Here is a 17,529-nt window from a genome sequence, read left to right as displayed (position 1 = left end):
CATTTCTCTCCACAAGCGAATCATTGTCCCCGAAACGAGCTCTCCCTCATCACCAGCTTTTCCTTTCGCTCGCGAGGGGAACTCCTTCCTCTCCATCCTCTCAAAACAGATATATTCGATCTGTGTTCCGCATCGTCGCCTTCCTCACAATGCGACGGCTCTGCTTCAGCCTCTTCCTGCGTCGTGCTTCTACATCCATCTGTACATCCATCGCTGGGCCGCCAGTGGCTCGTCAATGTCGATGATCCCTTTATCGGCATACCCTTTGAAAATAGGCTGGTCAAGTGGCTACCTAGCTTGTTCGCTATAAGCACGGGTGTTACTGCATTGTATGCGGTCTAGCAATCCAGCTATATCTCTTATTAATTACATATCGGTTCCTCTACGAAGGCTGTGGGTTCACGAGTCTATTGAAACTCGATCGCCTCCTGAAATAATTTGCAACTACTGGCGACACGCAACCTGTGCTAGACTCGGAGCACGACGTCGCGTGAGCAACCTGCAGAGCTCGACAACAAGAGCAACAAAATCCAGGCCAGCCCTTCCATTTTTGTTGAAATTCTATTTTTGTTCACGACGAGATGCGTCAGTCACCCTCATATACGTTGCGAACAGCACCGGAAAAAAAAAAAAAGAGGCAGGCCCTCCTCAATTTCTGGGGAAAAGGCACCCAGTTTCATTTCGGGCCACCGAAAAAGTCACGAGCCTTCACAACACGCGTGCGACGAGCAGGAAACGAGAGAGAGAGAGAGAGAGAGACTAATGCTGAGTCTTAAGGAGTATAATATTCACGTGTCACGCTAGTTACCGAGTACAAGGAGGGGACAGTGTGTGACCTTCCAGCAAAAGTAAAAGACGAAGTCATTCATCACGCCCCCCTGCTGTCCATCCTCGTCTTCACCGGCGGGAGACACATATCAAGCGAAAGAAGAAACGCAGAGAGCCAAAAAGAGGTGAAAATAAGGCACCGCCTCCTCCCACCCATCCCCAACGTTGCAGAAAAAGAATGACAAAACCAAACGAGGAAAGAGAAGATCTATTTCGTTTCTACGCGGAGGAAGAGCAGAGCAACAAGAAAGAGATGGGGTGAAATGAAATGGTAGCAGTGGAAATCGCATTAGTCAGGATCCGCTTTCGCTCCGCGCACATCTTTCCGGCGACCTTGCCAGCAACGTAAGCCTCGGAAAGATTCCCGTGACGGTGGATGCCAGAAGACCACGGCGGGAGAAATCAAAAAGTCACCTCGTAGACGGCAGCGGGAAGGGGAAAGGCGGGGTGTGTGTGAGGGGGAAGGGGGGCTGCGTCACAATTCACGACAGGATGATTTCACAAAGGGAACCGCGCGCCAGAGGTTAAACTCTTCGGCTAGAACCACGTGGCGGGTACGTAAGAAGGATGGGAGAAGGAGTGGTGTGACGAAATGAAGACAAAGAAGAAGAATGAGCCGAGGAGGAAGATGCACCAAGTTGACGTCGAGAAAAAACATGGGAAGGGGGGGGGGGGGGGGGACGATGAACGCTTTCATCCAGCGGGACCACTACCGGCGCCAATTCCACAGGGTTGACGCCCTCCGAATGAGTGAGCGAGAGATAATGCGACGGATGACACAGTGGAAGCCGGTTATAGTGTCAGTAGGAGAGCCCGTAAATAGGCAGTCACGATCGCAATGCATACGGTGCCAGTCGCGCTTTCATCGCTCTTTTGGCGCTGGCTATATATATACGAGGGCGACACAGGCGACGGTACACACGGTATAAGGATGTGTCAACTCAAACACACCCGCACTCGGCGATGTAACGCTGTGCAGTCACAGATATAAACGAAGTTGCGTGCTTAAAAAGAAAACAGGCAGGGGTTCCGTTGCCACCCGGTGACGTTCAGACCAACAACCATCGCCCGAGAACGGCACGAAGATTGGACGACTGACAATGGAGGAAGGACACGTCACAAATCTTTCGCTTTACTCTGTCACAAAAAGGCAGTCGTCACGCCTTTCACCGCGCTGCGCGGAACCAAACTTTGACAAACGAGTATCGAGGTATACGACGTGCCCGGGGAACCGTACACACAAAGCCAATTTCTTTCGCCCCTCTCAAAACTAAGCGCCGAAGAAAGCCGGCGAGGCATGGGTGAGGGGAGGGCTTCTGAGTCACGCCATTTTTAAATAGATCAAGCGCCGCTGCAGCAGACGTTTTTATTAAGGGAGCGTATATAGTAGACGCGACACGCTCGGATGCGGCCCCACCATCCTCGGAGTTTCTTGTTCAACGCCTCGACTCTTTTTTCTTCTTCGGCTTTTACGCGTAACAGTGCGCTGCACCTAATTCCCGGTGGTAGCAGAAGGAACGACGCGAGCAGACGGTGACACACACCAGACACTTTGTGCGCACGCAGCCGCGAAAGAGTCGGGAGGTTGCGTCATTTGGGAGGTGGTCGTTATCTTTTCTTCAAGTGTTCACACACAAGAATGACGCACCACGGCTGTAAGAGACCGTGAGAAAAGGAGCACACGGTTGGCAAACGAGGCCGCATCACATGGACGAGCTTACGCGAGCTTTCGTGTGAGAATCGTTTCAGAAGATAGCAGGCTTAAACAGAAGATGCATTACAGAAAGAACGATGCGAAAGGAGAGGGCATATTCTCTAAATAAGTACCCATCCCCTGCCGGGCGCAAGGTTTGTATGTCTTTATGCTTGCATGAAAACATAGGAACACGGCTGCAGTGAAAGTCGAACACACGGCCACTTCGTCACCGCTTCGGTCTATATATACGTCCTCGGCTAGTGTAGCTACTATGTGATGTGGTCTAGGTCAACGTTAAACCCGTCGATGCACCCGTACAACAAAACGTTCACTAAACGTCCACAGCTATGCTTATTGATTTTGATTATAGCTACGTAACATGATACTGGAGAACAAGGACACGGACAAGTGAAAAAGACACCAGCAGCGCCAAAGACACCGAGGATACCAACATGACGTCGTAGATGTCGTTTTAATAGTCGGTGTGCTTGTTTGTCAGCATCGCGTTGTAAAGTTCACAGTGCGCCGCATTCGTACGACTTGACCGCGGTGAACTATAGTGAAATGTTTGGTTCCGTTGTCCTCGAGCTGTGTCCATGCTTTTACGCTTTTGCCTCTCACAACCACGCGCATCCAAGTTTCACTTCCCCTATTACGTGTCAATCGAGCACAGAAGAATCGTAACGAACCACCCTTTCGTACCAGGCCTCACACTTTCGTCGTGTGCATGTAAATACGCGCGGTCAGTAGTTGAGACGCGCTTTCCCGGTCCTCCACCATTTTACGACCACGTCCTTGACCTCGTACGTACGGGAGAGGCTGTGTGCAAGTCGAAAGGGCCTCGCCTCGTAGCCGGAAATGCCAGCCGGACGCGAGAGAGAAACGAACCACCTCCGGCACGTCGCTTCTCCCGCCTCCCGGTTCCACGAACCAACGAGGTGTCCGAACAAACGACCGAACAATGGCGATCCTGCGCAAGCATCGTCCACTGGTCTCCTTCAAAACCTCTCCCTGTTAGTTGGCCCCTCCGGAACGACAGAAGACCACCTGTGTTTTCCCCGTCTCGGCGCGCCCCAGTTTCCCAGTTTGCATATAACCTGCATGCAGCGTGCCTAGGTAACAATGCCCAGGAATTTCAAGTGGTGGGAGGGTAAAGAAAGAGAGAGCTTAGCTCTTACTAGTTCATGGATCCTGAAGAAGAGGCCTGGACGATGCGCTAATTTTGAAAAGTGCTCGACGATGCGAAAATAAAGGGGGGACGCTTTTAAAGGAGCCGCGGAACTATAATGAACGAGAACCTAGTTCACTATAAACGCAACACAAAAAGGTCCCATTCCTTCTTCAAACCGCAACGCGCGTTGTATTCAATCACCTTCAGTGGATGGATGAATCTCGTACGAGCATTCCGCTTTTGAAAAACGAAACACCGCTCCAGCTCTACACAAAGATCGTTTTGCTTATTAATGACTTTGAATCCCACTACCAGACCGGATGGAACTGGGAATCATTCTTTCTGAGAAATCTGCATGACATTTGCGTTGTAGCTTCTCGCTAAACAAAATCGTGCAACTATGGCTTCTTCTCTCTCTCTCTCTCTCTCTCTCTCTCTCTTGTTAACTCCCGTTCACACCGCATCCACTGAACTGATTCTGACATATTGATCCCTTTGTACACACATTATCGCCGGGGTTGCTCTCCTCCATCCAGGCAAGGGATTGACGGGGTTGGCTGTCAGTTCCGCGTGTCTAACGGCTCGTGCGTGCGTGGATGTATTTAGCGCCCACACAACGGCCGTCAAAGATGTCTTCAAAACCGCGCACTCTGAGACACGTCGACGCCGCGAACTCCTCCGCTGCTGCGCGCATACAGAAAGCTCCTGTATACAAACACGACTGCGAACACGTTAATCAAATCGATAACGTCGGCGCGCGCTCGTCCTTCAAAAAGCCCCGAGCCCGCGGGTTCGAATTTCTTGACGAGTTCCCCCGAAACGAAATTTGCGTGCATATGCGCCGCAAAAGGCTTCCAGAGGTTCAATCGCGAACTCGAGTTATGCAAACATGAACAGCCGCGCGGCACGCGCCCATGCGGCGACGCCGCAAACAAGTTGAACGGAGGAAGAGGCGGGAGACTGACTTCTACGGCAAATCACGATTCTTTTTTTTTTTCTTTGGAAGCGGGGAAGGCATTTGCGAGCATACTGAAAGTTTTGAGGCAACACATCAAGCACGGGGCAAGCCCTAAAACAAAAACAAGCAAGCAGACCAAGACGATGAAAATGAAGTATACGGCTAAGGCAGAATTTTCTCCGCAAGCGCGACTTCCTGGTCCGATGATCGCTGAAATCGCAAAAAAAAAACAAAAAAAAACAGAAGCACACAGCAGAGAAACCGCGCAAATCGTGGAATTCCCCCTCCCCCCCCCCCCCCCCTCCTTTGATGAAGTTGCACAAACACTGCAGCAAACTTTCTTGGTACATCTGACGTTCCCAGAATCTTTCTATGGACTTATCTTTCCGTGCGTCTTGCGCAATACATTAGGCGGACACTCCCAGGGATGCGAATCGTACCACTCTGTGAATCAGGTTCTCTAGTGATGCGCTCCTAGCGCGCTTTTTGTTTCTTTTTGTTTCTTTTTTTTTTGTGTGTGTGCGCGCCTACGAAGTAAGAGAAATAAAAAAACAGCGGAGAACAACCGAACAAGGCGTGCAAAAGTAAGCAAGCGAACAGGCAGCGTTTCGCGACCTCGGCTTTATCGTACGAGCGGAACACGCGAAGTCTACAGTCGCTGCACGGAACCCGCCAGACCAAAACAAAAAAAAAAACAGTGCAAGCACGCACGCAACACACACCAGCCACTCGGTGGCAGAAAACAACGAACTAAATATAATAAACGGCGGTGGATTGACAGAAAGAAAAAAAAAACAACGAGCGTAGTGGCACCACGAAGCTCCAACGAGCCTCCAATGTCATCCCAACAACACATACAAACACACGCGCGCACTCAACGACGCCGAAAACGAAGGAAGCCGTTCGCCGCGGCCGCCCATCCACTCACACACTCTCTCGTACGGAAAAACAGCGCCAGCCCAAGTACCGCATACTACGCCTATGTAAGTGGCACTCGAGACGCGTCGCAGCGATTCTGTCAACGCGGAGTTTCGACGCCCCACCGCTGAGCAGGATTGATTGATTGATATGTGGTGTTTAGCGTCCCCAAACCACCATATGATTATGAGAGACGCCGTAGTGGAGGGCTCCGGAAATTTCGACCACCTGGGGTTACTTAACGTGCACCCAAATCTGAGCACACGGGCCTACAACATTTCCGCCTCCATCGGAAATGCAGCCGCCGCAGCCGGGATACCGCTGAGCAGGAAAAAAGACGATTATACTACTTTGGAACTCACTCACACATTAAGGAACATCTCATATAAGAGGGCGAGGTACGCGAAATGCAGTGCCCTTAACCAAGGCATACATACGCCCTCGTAACGCCCCACAGCGCTGCCTCTCTTTCTGATATAACGCATGCTCCGTCAGGTATATCCCCGGCTTCTGCATAGCAAACATGAGCAAGAAGTGTGGGAAGTTTGGGCTAGTTGGTATGACATGACGCCTAGTTATAATAGCGCGAGAACAGAACCACGACAAAGAGAAGGCTGATCGACTGACAATTTTCTCATCCCAAAGCCCCGAAGCGACACCAACACACGAGCCAAACGGCGTCCTAGTCTTGTCAGCAGCAGCAGCACCGGCGCCACAGCGACAGGGAGTCGAACCCACGACGTACACAGATGCGTAGTACGCAAACCGCAAGTGCGCTAACGCGAACTTTCGACACAGCAGATGTACCGCGCATCCCCGGACTGAGCAGAAGACAAACTTCCACACAGCGTTACGTTGTGTGTCTTCTACTTTGTCCCGTCCTGGAATATCTACACATCGGATGCAATAAATAACCAACAAGTTCGCCGTGCAACCTTAGTTTCGTAGCGCACACTGAAACTTCAAGACAGCGCTAGTAGGGGCACGGAATAGAAGCGTTAAAACAGGGCTTTGTCAGCACCCTGTCTCGTCTCATCTATTCGTTGTCCTGTCCTGTCGCAGTCTTCAAGTTACTGCATACGCAGTCGCAAGAACAACAGTCATTTCTTCTTTTCACGTAGGAATGCGTAATGTCCGTTCATTTTTTTTTTTTTTTGGTAGGAGGGGGGGGGGGGCGTAGGAACTTACATAGGAACGCGTAATGTCCAGAAACGCGGATGCCTTTCGCCTCCTCGCATAGAAGCGAAACAAGTAACTGTTTTCCCAAAGAACACGCCAAAGCACTCAGTCGAGCGAAGGAGGAGAGGTAAGGTAAGCAAACGAGGCAGCACCGCAGGAGCAGCTCCTTCCCCGGGCCGGCCTTGGAATTCCAAAACGGCCGCGCCAAGAACGACCGCCACGAGGGGAGACGGAGGCGAACGCCCAAGGAAGCAGCGCTATACCACGCAGGCACTCACGGAGCGAAGTGGAGAACCCACAAAGTAGCGCTCGCGGAAAGCAACGCTACGCTTTGTGCTATGCCGAGGCAGCGTTCAGGCACTGCAGCTGAAGAGTACTCATTGAACAGCACACCGACAGTTACGAAGATAATCCTGGGCGGTGTAGCGTCGTCGGGGTAGATTGGGTGGGATGACCAAGATCAGGCAGGTCATGAAAGCAGGACGTCCATTTAGGAAACTTGAAAAAAAGGATTTATTTGCATTCAAAGAAAAGTTAACTGGTCATCGTTGTTCCCCCTTCTGCGCCCGCCGTCTCCTCCGTCCTTTTTATCCCTCTCGTTGCCGCCCCTCTCCCTCTATCTCGGTCCATCAGTCCCCTTCACGAAAGGCAGGGGCGGCCCGCAGTAAGAGGGGGGGATCAAGGGGGTGAATCGTCCACCCGGAACCCGACTTCCCCTCAGCTCTATGCTCAGTTGTTCCGGGTGGACCCATCCCTCCAAGAAGCAGCGACGAATCTTTCGTTCCCCGAAACCGCCGCCGCATTCCGCAGGGCCCAGCCGTGGCGCCAGCGCACCGTCCCGCGACACAATGGTCAGCCTCAACAGTCGCTGCGTTCGCGGAACTGAGTGGCGGCGACATCGCGCTCGCCTCGAAGACGTCACTGGCAGCGGGACGCAACAGACTCCTCCGCCGCCGAAAGACTCGACTCGAGGGTGGCCAACTGTCGGGTCACCTGAAGCGTCGAGACGACATGTGCAAACACTCGGCCTCTCTGGGCCTCAGCACTCGCATCACCAATAACCCTGTTCCAGGGATACACAACACAAGCACACACACTCTGGTCGGCGTGCCCGAGCGACACGCCCACCGGACGCCAAGACTGCCATAATTTTACCCCATGATTGCCCTCTCTTTCTTTCTTTTTTTTTTTTGTGGTGGTCAGCCCTTGGAAAAAAATCTAAATGCCGTGACCTCAGCCGCGATAGAAACACATCAGTAAAAAAAGAAACAGCAACAAGAAAATCAGTGTTCGACTCTAAAATCCACGGCTCAGTCCATCGGCGTTCTTATTCTGGTTCCCCTTTCTATATTTGACCTCGAAGTTATACTCCTGTAGTATGAGGCTCCATCTCAACAGCCTCCCGTTTTTATTGGACATTTGCTTCAGCCATGAAAGCGGGCAGTGGTCAGTCTCGACCGTGAATTTTGTGCCTTGAATATAGCATCCTAGTTTTTGAATGGCCCACACAATGGACAAACATTCTTTCTCCGAGGCACTGAAAGCCTCTTCTCGGGGAGTCAGCTTCCGACTGAGATAGAGCACCGGATGCTCTTCACCTCCCTCGTTAAGTTGGGCCAAGACGACACCTAGACCTCGGTTGCTGGCGTCGCATTGGAGAATGAATTCTCGGCTAAAGTCTGGCGCGACAAGCACAGGCCGAGAAGACAAAGCTTTCTTCAAGTTTTGGAAGGCCTCCTCCCTCTCGGTGCTCCAAGTTACCACTTCCGGTTCAGGTTTTCGCAGGCTGTCGGTTAGCGTGCTGGCGAGCTCCGAATAATTTGGAATGTAGTGCTGGTAATAGCCTGTCATTCCTAGAAATGTTCGCACCTCCCTTTTGTTCACGGGTCTTGGGAAGTTGACTATCGCAGCTACTTTGGCTTTCATTGGTTCCCGTTTTCCCTGCCCTATGTCGTGTCCCAAATACGTGACACGGGCTTGGCCGAACTGACACTTCTCGGCTTTAATAGTCAGGCCCGCCCCTTTGATTCTTTCAAGCACCGTTCGTGTGTGCTGCAAATGAGACTCCCAATCATTAGAAAATACGGCCACGTCGTCTAGATATGGCACCGCAAATTCTTCTAGTCCTTCTAGCACCCGATCCATTAACCTTGAAAAACAGAAGGGTGCGTTTTTCAAACCAAAGGCCATGGTGACGGGCTGATAAACGCCAAAGGGTGTTACAAATGCTGCATACCGACTTGCTCGTTCAGTTAAGGGCACCTGCCAATATCCTCTCACTAAATCTAGGGTTGAAATGAAGGTAGCCCGGCTTACCAGCTCCACCCTTTCCTCTATGTTAGGCAACGGGTACACCTGGTCTTTTGTGATCGCATTCAACCTGCGATAATCGACGCATGGCCGTGGTTCTTTCCCCGGCACCTCGACCAACATCAAAGGGGAGCAATAGTCACTATATGCTTCTTTGATCACGCCAAGGCGAAGCATCCTTTTAACTTCCGCCTTCATTAAGTCCAGCTGTCGCGGAGACACGCGGTACGCCTTCGAGCTAAAAGGGACCTCTGTAGTCAGCTCGATATCATGTTGTACCAAATGAGTCCTTCCGAGCCTTTCCCCAAAACATTCCAGATATTCCTGAATAAGGCTCTTCAGATCCTCGACTTTAGCTGTACCCAACTCGTCTTTGTTAACTGCACACGCGATTATCTCTTCTACACTAGGGCCCGTGTTCCCAGGAAAACAAGGTACCTCTAGAGAAACCTCTTCTGAAACATTCATGGCGATGCTAACAATTGCTGCTCGCTCTAAAAATGGCTTCATTAGGTTTACGTGGTAGACCCTGTCCTCGCGTTTTCTTCCAGGTAATCTCACGGTGTAGTTTACTTCCGAAAGGCGACTGATAACCTCGGCAGGTCCATCCCAGTGGACTTCCAGTTTATTCTGGCGATTAGGCCTCAATATCATCACTTTGTCGCCCGGGTTGAATGATCGCGTCCTGGCATTTCTATCATAGTAGCGCTTTGAAGCGTCTCGCCTCGCCTCTAGGTTGCCCTTCACGATCTCACGACACTTATGTAACCTTTGCATTAGGTTCAACACATACTCGATCACACATTTAGGCCCCCGATCATCCTCCCACAGTTCGCGGACTAGCCTCAGCGGACCTCGAAGATTCCGGCCATACACCAGCTCTGCCGGTGCGAACCCGGTTCCCTCGTGTGGCACTGTGCGCAACGCAAATAGCGTGCCCGGTAAACAACCATCCCAATCACACTTCCTTTCATGGCAAACAGCTCTCAATACTTTTTTTAGGGTAGCATGCCATCTCTCCACACTGTTGCTTTGTGGGTGGTAAACCGAGCTATGCAAAATTTTAACGCCACATTTCTCGAGAAACATGGTCGTGAGAGCACTCGTGAAAACGGTTCCCTGATCCGATTGCATTTCGGCAGGGAAACCGAGGCGCGAAAATATAGAAAGCAACGCATCGACTACCTCGACCGAAGTTGCCTCCTGTAAGGGCACCGCCTCGGGGAACTTCGTTGCAGGACACAATAGTGTGAGAATGTATCTGTTCCCCGCACTTGTTTTCGGCAACGGCCCCACCAAATCTACAACAACTCTGCGGAAGGGCTCAGAAATAATGGGCACTTTTACCATCGGGGCCTTCCATTTGTCGTTAGACCTACCGGCTCTCTGGCAAGCGTCACAAGTCTTCACGAAATTCTGCACGTCCCTGAAACACCCCGGCCAATAAAATTCCTGTAGCAATCTTTTCTTGGTTTTATTTATGCCCAGGTGTCCTGCCCATGAGTGATCGTGACAAAGACTGAGTAGGTCCTTGCGGTAGGGTGATGGCACCACCAATTGATCGTAGCACTGCCCTCGCCTACCTCGGTATTTACGATATAGGATACCGTTCCTCACTTCGAAAGAGATGTTTCTTGACGAAACACCTTCACTGTTTCCGTTGTTCATAACCGCTATACTAGGGTCAGTTTTCTGAGACAGCCGTAACGCTTCCCTGTCAACCCCTAGCATGCGCTCGTAGCTGTGCGAGATTGGGGCCAACACGGACCCCTGCAAACTATGATCTTTTCCTTTCGAAGGTTTCTTTCTTTTCTCAATTATCGGCTTCTTAATCTGACCATTTTCCGGATTTTCGGTCGGAGGAATAGGGATAAGTGCCTCGTCGGGCTTAACTTCTTCGGATTCAGTTGTTAACTCTTTCGCTTTGGCACCTTCCCCTTCCCCGTAACGCAGCTGCTGAGCCAATACGCGTGCTTTCGATCTCGTCAAAGCCATGACCTGGGCATCAGCAAAAGTGCACCCCCTGTCGTTGAGTAGTGACTCCGAGCTGTTCGAGAAAAGGTACGGGTAGCCCTCTGGTAGCCCACGGGAGACTGCTGCTACTGTCTCGATCGCTCCAAAAGGACCCCGAATGTGTACCTTTGCCATAGGTAAACACACTGAATCTTCGCTGACGGCCTGTCTTATCCACGCGCATTCGGATAAGTAGTCTTCACTTTTTACGTAGTTCGGATGGACTACGTCCATAGTGGCCGCGGAGTCTCTGAGTACCCTACACCTTTTGTCATTAACCATTAAATCTGTCGTGTAAGGTTTCAAAAGATCTAGGTTACTCGGGTGATCGCTTACGCAAGCAAACACTGGCCTACCTTTTGAGCAGTTTCGGGCAAAGTGACCTGTTTCGTTGCACTTGAAACATAGCGCCTTAGCTCGCGACTCTAACTCTTCTAAATGATTTCTGACCTCCTTTCTGTTCTTTTCCGGCTCTTTCAGCTTGCCTTCAGCACGCGCCGAATTTTGATTAGTTTCCTCTCGCTCTTTTGTTGCGCTTTGCGGTCCTCGAGTGTAAGCTTGGGGCCGTGGTGCAGGCCTTTGATAGTGATGTGCGCTGTTGATCGGGGTCCTGAAGCCTCGACTGGCCACGTACTCGTCGGCAAGCTGTGCTGCACTCCTAACAGACACACCTTCCTGCCTATCCTTGACCCACAGGCGCACGTTATCCGGCAGGGTGTCATAAAACTGCTCCAAACAAATTAGATCCCTCAGTTTACTTAAGTTATCCGCACCTGCTCCTTTCACCCACTCTGAAAAATTATCACTCAGGCTACACGCAAACTCAACAAAGCTTTCACCAGGCTTCTTTCTTTCCCGTCTAAATCTCCTCCGAAATTCCTCTGTGGAGAGCCTGTATTTTGCGAGTAATGTCGACTTCACTGAACTGTATACGCCTGCCTCGGCTGCGCTCAGTCTGGCCACGACCTGCGAGGCCTCACCCGGTAACAACGCAAGCAACCGCTCTGGCCAGGTGTCCTGGTGAAATGAATGTCTCTCACAGATCCGTTCAAAATTAATCAGGTAGAGACCAATGTCCTCGCCTGTTTTGTACGGCTGAAGCAAACTCGTCATCTTCAGGTTCTCAGTATGCGGCGGCGCCGCATCTGCACTGCGTGCTAATCTCGCCTGCTCTAGCTTTATTCTCTCGAGCTCAATTTCGGCCTGTCTTTGTTCTCTCCTTTCCTGCCTTTCCTTCTCTTCCGCTCTTTCCCTCTTTTCTTCCTCCCTTTGTTTCTTCTCCTCACATATCTTTTCCCAGGCCTCGCTGAGCTCGTCCTCCTCGAAACCCCCTTCGATTATCGCACTGCGAATTTCGGGCTTCCTTAACCTGCTATTGATATCCAAGCTGAGCTCTACTGCTAACAGCAACAGCTCTTCTTTCTTTAACACTCCGATATCCATATCTTCACAAGAGCCAACCAATACTTCTGCAATATTCACCGCACACTTGTGGCGGCCCTTCAGAGCCAATTGCCCGATAGAACCCTGTTCTTATCGTCCGGCAAAACGTGATCGCTCAAGCACTCACCTAACCTCGAGCTGCCGAAGGCCGTGTCTCCCGGAGCCACGTTCCCAGGTCCGCCGATCCCAGATCGTCGGGTCTGCCTTCTGCTGCTCGTCCTTAGTTTCCGGTAGTCGTTACTGCGACGGTTGTGCCTCCCGGAGCCACGAAGTCTCGCTCTGCCGATCCCGGATCCGCAGAAGTCGATCTTCCGTCCGCAGCTACTTCCAACCTCGAGCTGGCGAAGGACGTGTCTCCCAGAGCCACGTTCACAGGACCGCCGATCCCAGATCGTCTGGTCTGCCTTCTGCTGCTCGTCCTTAGTTTCCTGGAGTCGTCCAAAACTTCATGCCGTTACTGCGACGGTTGTGCCTCCCGGAGCCACGAGGTCTCGTTCTGCTGATCCCGGATCCACAGAAGTCGATCTTCCGTCCGCAGTTTTCTGCATGCCTTTTCTTGATTCCACCGCTGCCATCCAGTTTGTAGCGTCGTCGGGGTAGATTGGGTGGGATGACCAAGATCAGGCAGGTCATGAAAGCAGGACGTCCATTTAGGAAACTTGAAAAAAAAGGATTTATTTGCATTCAAAGAAAAGTTAACTGGTCATCGTTGTTCCCCCTTCTGCGCCCGCCGTCTCCTCCGTCCTTTTTATCCCTCTCGTTGCCGCCCCTCTCCCTCTATCTCGGTCCATCAGTCCCCTTCACGAAAGGCAGGGGCGGCCCGCAGTAAGAGGGGGGGATCAAGGGGGTGAATCGTCCACCCGGAACCCGACTTCCCCTCAGCTCTATGCTCAGTTGTTCCGGGTGGACCCATCCCTCCAAGAAGCAGCGACGAATCTTTCGTTCCCCGAAACCGCCGCCGCATTCCGCAGGGCCCAGCCGTGGCGCCAGCGCACCGTCCCGCGACACAATGGTCAGCCTCAACAGTCGCTGCGTTCGCGGAACTGAGTGGCGGCGACATCGCGCTCGCCTCGAAGACGTCACTGGCAGCGGGACGCAACAGCGGTCTTGACGCTTCGACGTAAAACTCATGGCGGCCGCCACCTCGGGCTTTTAAGCGAATGTTTTCCTATTTCTCGTATATTGAAAAGCGAATCGATACTGTAATGAAATGTCGAATGAGCCAAGTCACTCGTTTTCACGCGTATGCGTCAACCGTAGCACTGTTGATGAAGCTGCTCAAGATACAAAACGTCAGGGCTACTACAACGTGATATGGAAGTACCGTGATCCGTCCGTAACATAGACTATATTATCACTCGCCCACACTAAGTTCCACTAGGCACTGCATAGGTAAACGAAATGCAACGTGTCGGTCGCCGAGAGACACCGCAAAGAAGAAGGAAAGCGGTGAGCAACAGAGTTCACTCTCAGCAACGACTAGTGGCAACTCTTACATTTGCTTGCACATTTCCGAAGATCACCGACGTTGTCCTGGAAGTTGGTGGGGGAGCGGAATGTAAGGTCACTGCCGTTTATTCACGTAGAACGCTCCGAAAGAATCGTGTACGCTACAGAGCTATAGTTCGATACATCGGAATGATGCCGTTAACTGCAGGAAACGTGACGCAAGTCATACTGCTGTATTTTCGACTGACCGCAGTAAGGTGCCAGTAATAGATCGTTAAAAAAAAGCTAATGGCTAATTAAATAGTAGTGATATCAATGAAGTTATAGGCGAAACCTTTCACTGCTTTTCTTTTCATTCATCACTACCTCACCTGGCTGCTCACATTATAAAGAACAGCCTTTACTTTGCGATTCCCCCCCCCCCCTTTTTTTTTATTTGACAGTCAGCAAACAACATCGTGCATCTGCTTCGCCGCATTCAAGACCGGTCACGTGATTGCAGACCTCCGACAGCTGCGTCCGGCCACGGGCGCGGAACAGGTCGACTAATAAACGCTCGCAACGACGACCATTATCAATGCGCCAGCGGGCTCTCCCTTATTTATCTCCGTCTCTTCCAAAGCGCGCGATGCACGACGGAGCGTCTCCTTTCACGACTGCAGAGGCCACGGTTTGCGATTACGCAGAGCTCCTGTCCCCCCCCCCCCCCCCCCGTTCCTTCGTCATAGCCCCACCCCACCCCCTCCGTGAGCAGTCGCGTCCGTCCGCTGACGACGTCCAGATGGCGGGACGCGAGCCTCGTCGTCACCACTATACAGGGCCACAGCACATGCGCGGTAAACCCGGGTCAAGGCGCCCGAGGCTGCCACCCCTCCTCCTCCTCTACCAACCCCGGCCCCGTCACGTACATTCTCGTCTGTTACACGCTAGTGCGCGCCGAGCTCTGCTGCATTTGCGACTAAGTTACGTTACTATACGCTCCACCTCACCAATTGGGTGCAGTGCAACCTAAGCTACTAACTGCGTCCGCCACAGAAAGAAGGCCGCCTTTGTGCCGGTACGATAAATATTCTAATGAGCCCCAATAAAGGCGAGCACCAGGATTGAAACAAGTGAGCAGCAGAAGCACTCCCACTTTTTTTTTTTTTTTTGCCTGTCGAAGACTGATGCCAAGAGACTAATCGAGACAGGTAATAGTGAGAATTCGTCTACTTGCTACCTTCCGTTTTTCCTTTTCCTTTTCAGCGCTCGTTAATATTTTTCAGTACAATGCAAACAAGCCCACCAAGCGACGCGATAATTTTTGAGTGCTTGCTTGTCCCCGCCCCCGTTCCGTTCTACCAAAAAATGACGACCGATAATCGAAGCTTCTCCGAACGATAATCAGCACACATATATATTTCCTCCCTTACATCGCGAGACGCAGCGCACTATCTCGTTGCCGATCGGCTAAACTCAAAACCCAGCCTTCAATGCACTGCACGGAGTTACAAGCGAGCGCCCTTGCGCTGCGAAGAGATCCCCCCTCTCCTCCGATTCACCACAGACAAGCACAGATGGCGGCTGGCGACGATGCACGCGTGTAGTGCGGTGCTTGTGAGGGCGGGTGCGGTGATCGCACGGCTTCCGCCACAAAGGAAGGAGGGGTGCTCCCGTAATTCCAGACGCCAGATACCAGGAGAGGTATAGCCACCGCGTGCCGGCACTGGAAGAATCCCAGGCACAAAAACGAAAGCTCCAACACGGAGCTAGGAGGGAGAATGGTGATAAAAAGCAAAGAACAAGATTACCGGGAAAGCAGTAAAGCAACGAATACTACACTGACGGGGTACGCAGTGAAAGAGAGAGAGAGAGAGAGAGAGAGAGATCGAAGAAAAAGAAAGGATTCATTGTGGGTGCCGTTGGGGGGGGGTGCGTTGTTCTAAAGACAAAACGCCACCGATTTCGCGCAGGCGGTGCTTCTTTCTCTCGGGTGCTCGCCTGGCCTGCTTTTTACTTTATCTCTATAAGATCCATGGAATGACGTCATCCGGTCGTTAAGAGAGTAAGGAGAAGGGGCAAAACTATGACGACCATATAATCCGGCGAAAGAAGAAAACTAGAAGATAAACGTATATACGGCCCCAGCGTGTCTCCTCCGACAAAGAACAGGCGGGACATTTTTCTTCCGGCTGTGCCCCCCCCCCCCCCAGTCTCGGTTTCCTTTTTATTACGCGTTTATATTTGTGGCTGGCCTGTGAAACTGAACGGAAAGTCAATCAATCAGTGTTTATTCAATGACCTTAGTACAAAAGTGGTTACAAAGTATTTGGACCATTAGCCCGCGTGGCTAGTTTACTGGTCCAATCTAATACACGGATATTTTTTACATGTCAGGAGCAGAGGAGCACCTGATATGATTATGAATCTTTACACAAGTTCAATGATTGAGTAGCTTCAAAGGTATATTGTATATAATGAAACGCACATGACAATAAATACGAAAATGCTGCTAAGCCCTAAGTACACAAGTAATAAAGAAGAACTAATGACTTACATTGTGTAAAAAGTACAAAAGACGAGGCAACCAAAAAGAATGGGCAGAATTTTGCATAAGGCTGCGTTGAAGGATAAATAACAGTCGAACTTGCACCAGAACAAAGAAGAAAAAAAAAAGAAAGGGAGAGATATGTACCAGGTGAGACAAAAAAATTATGGACGTGATCTCCAGCGTGGTCAAGAACAAGACTGATTGCCGAAATGTATTTTGCAAGTCGAATTAAATTTGCGGGCAAGTTTAACTTCAATTGGAATTGTGTTCCAGATTTTAGCACCAGTGAACTGAATTGACCGTACCATGGATCGAATGAGCCAGCAACGTTCAAGCGAAGTTATTTGGCGGGGGAAATATACAGTGCCGTGCTGCTGCTGATGATGACGACGATGAAGAGCGGTAATAAGGAGCCAAACGTTAAGTGGAGGCGCCATCGCTCTAACGACGCGACGCAGGATGATGATGAGGTATGCATCTATCCATTCAAACGGGTACACAGTAATATAACACCCTAACCGATCCGATTAAGACGATTACATTTATCGGCATCCCACTTGAAATGAGCAGGCTACCAGCAGCTATCTAGGTAGCTTTTCATTTATTTCTTTAATTACCAACTGTTCTTTCATTATCACACTCCAGCGCCCCATCTTTTTGTACGCAAACTGATCGTTTTTATACGTTCATCTTAACTGCTGTAGTGAGGCATGTGGGTGTGTATTCTTAGATAAATAAACGGTAAACAAAAGAGGGGGGGATGTCTACAACGCCGATTTCACTCCCCCGGTAGATTACACCACCGAGCCTTTTTTTTTTCCTTTTTCTTTTTTGAACGGCGGTCCTTTGCGCAACGCGTTTTGTACGTTGAAGTGAGGGAAAATATACTTATCGTCAACAGCGCTAAGGACACCGGCGACCGTTTGGTGGTGGTTCAGTGAAGAAAGAAAACAGACGCTTATTTCTGCAGCGACCGTTTGCAACGAGAAATGATTGGCGAGAATGAAAACAGAGTGAGAAAGAGACGCCGCACT

The 17,529-nt window shown here is 50.9% G+C and overlaps 1 protein-coding gene across 6 annotated transcripts in view; it reads right to left on the bottom strand.

Moving 5' to 3' along the window:
* Positions 1-17,529, bottom strand: part of LOC119174571 (cyclin-dependent kinase 16) — a 175,943-nt gene that overhangs the window by 33,828 nt on the left and 124,586 nt on the right. Inside the window, exon 1 of one of the 6 annotated variants that reach the window (XM_075895417.1) lies at positions 12,644-12,916. The exons of the other annotated variants lie outside the window; for them this stretch is intronic. The gene's annotated coding sequence lies outside the window, so the exon portion shown is untranslated. Of the gene's footprint in view, positions 1-12,643; positions 12,917-17,529 lie in introns of those variants that run through there. 6 annotated transcript variants of the gene reach the window in all.

Source organism: Rhipicephalus microplus, chromosome 5 (assembly GCF_043290135.1).
Source record: "Rhipicephalus microplus isolate Deutch F79 chromosome 5, USDA_Rmic, whole genome shotgun sequence".
In the NCBI taxonomy this organism is placed as follows: Eukaryota; Metazoa; Arthropoda; class Arachnida; order Ixodida; family Ixodidae; genus Rhipicephalus; species Rhipicephalus microplus.
Note: the sequence above shows the minus strand (reverse complement) of the source record. Positions and strands in the feature narration are given on the sequence as shown.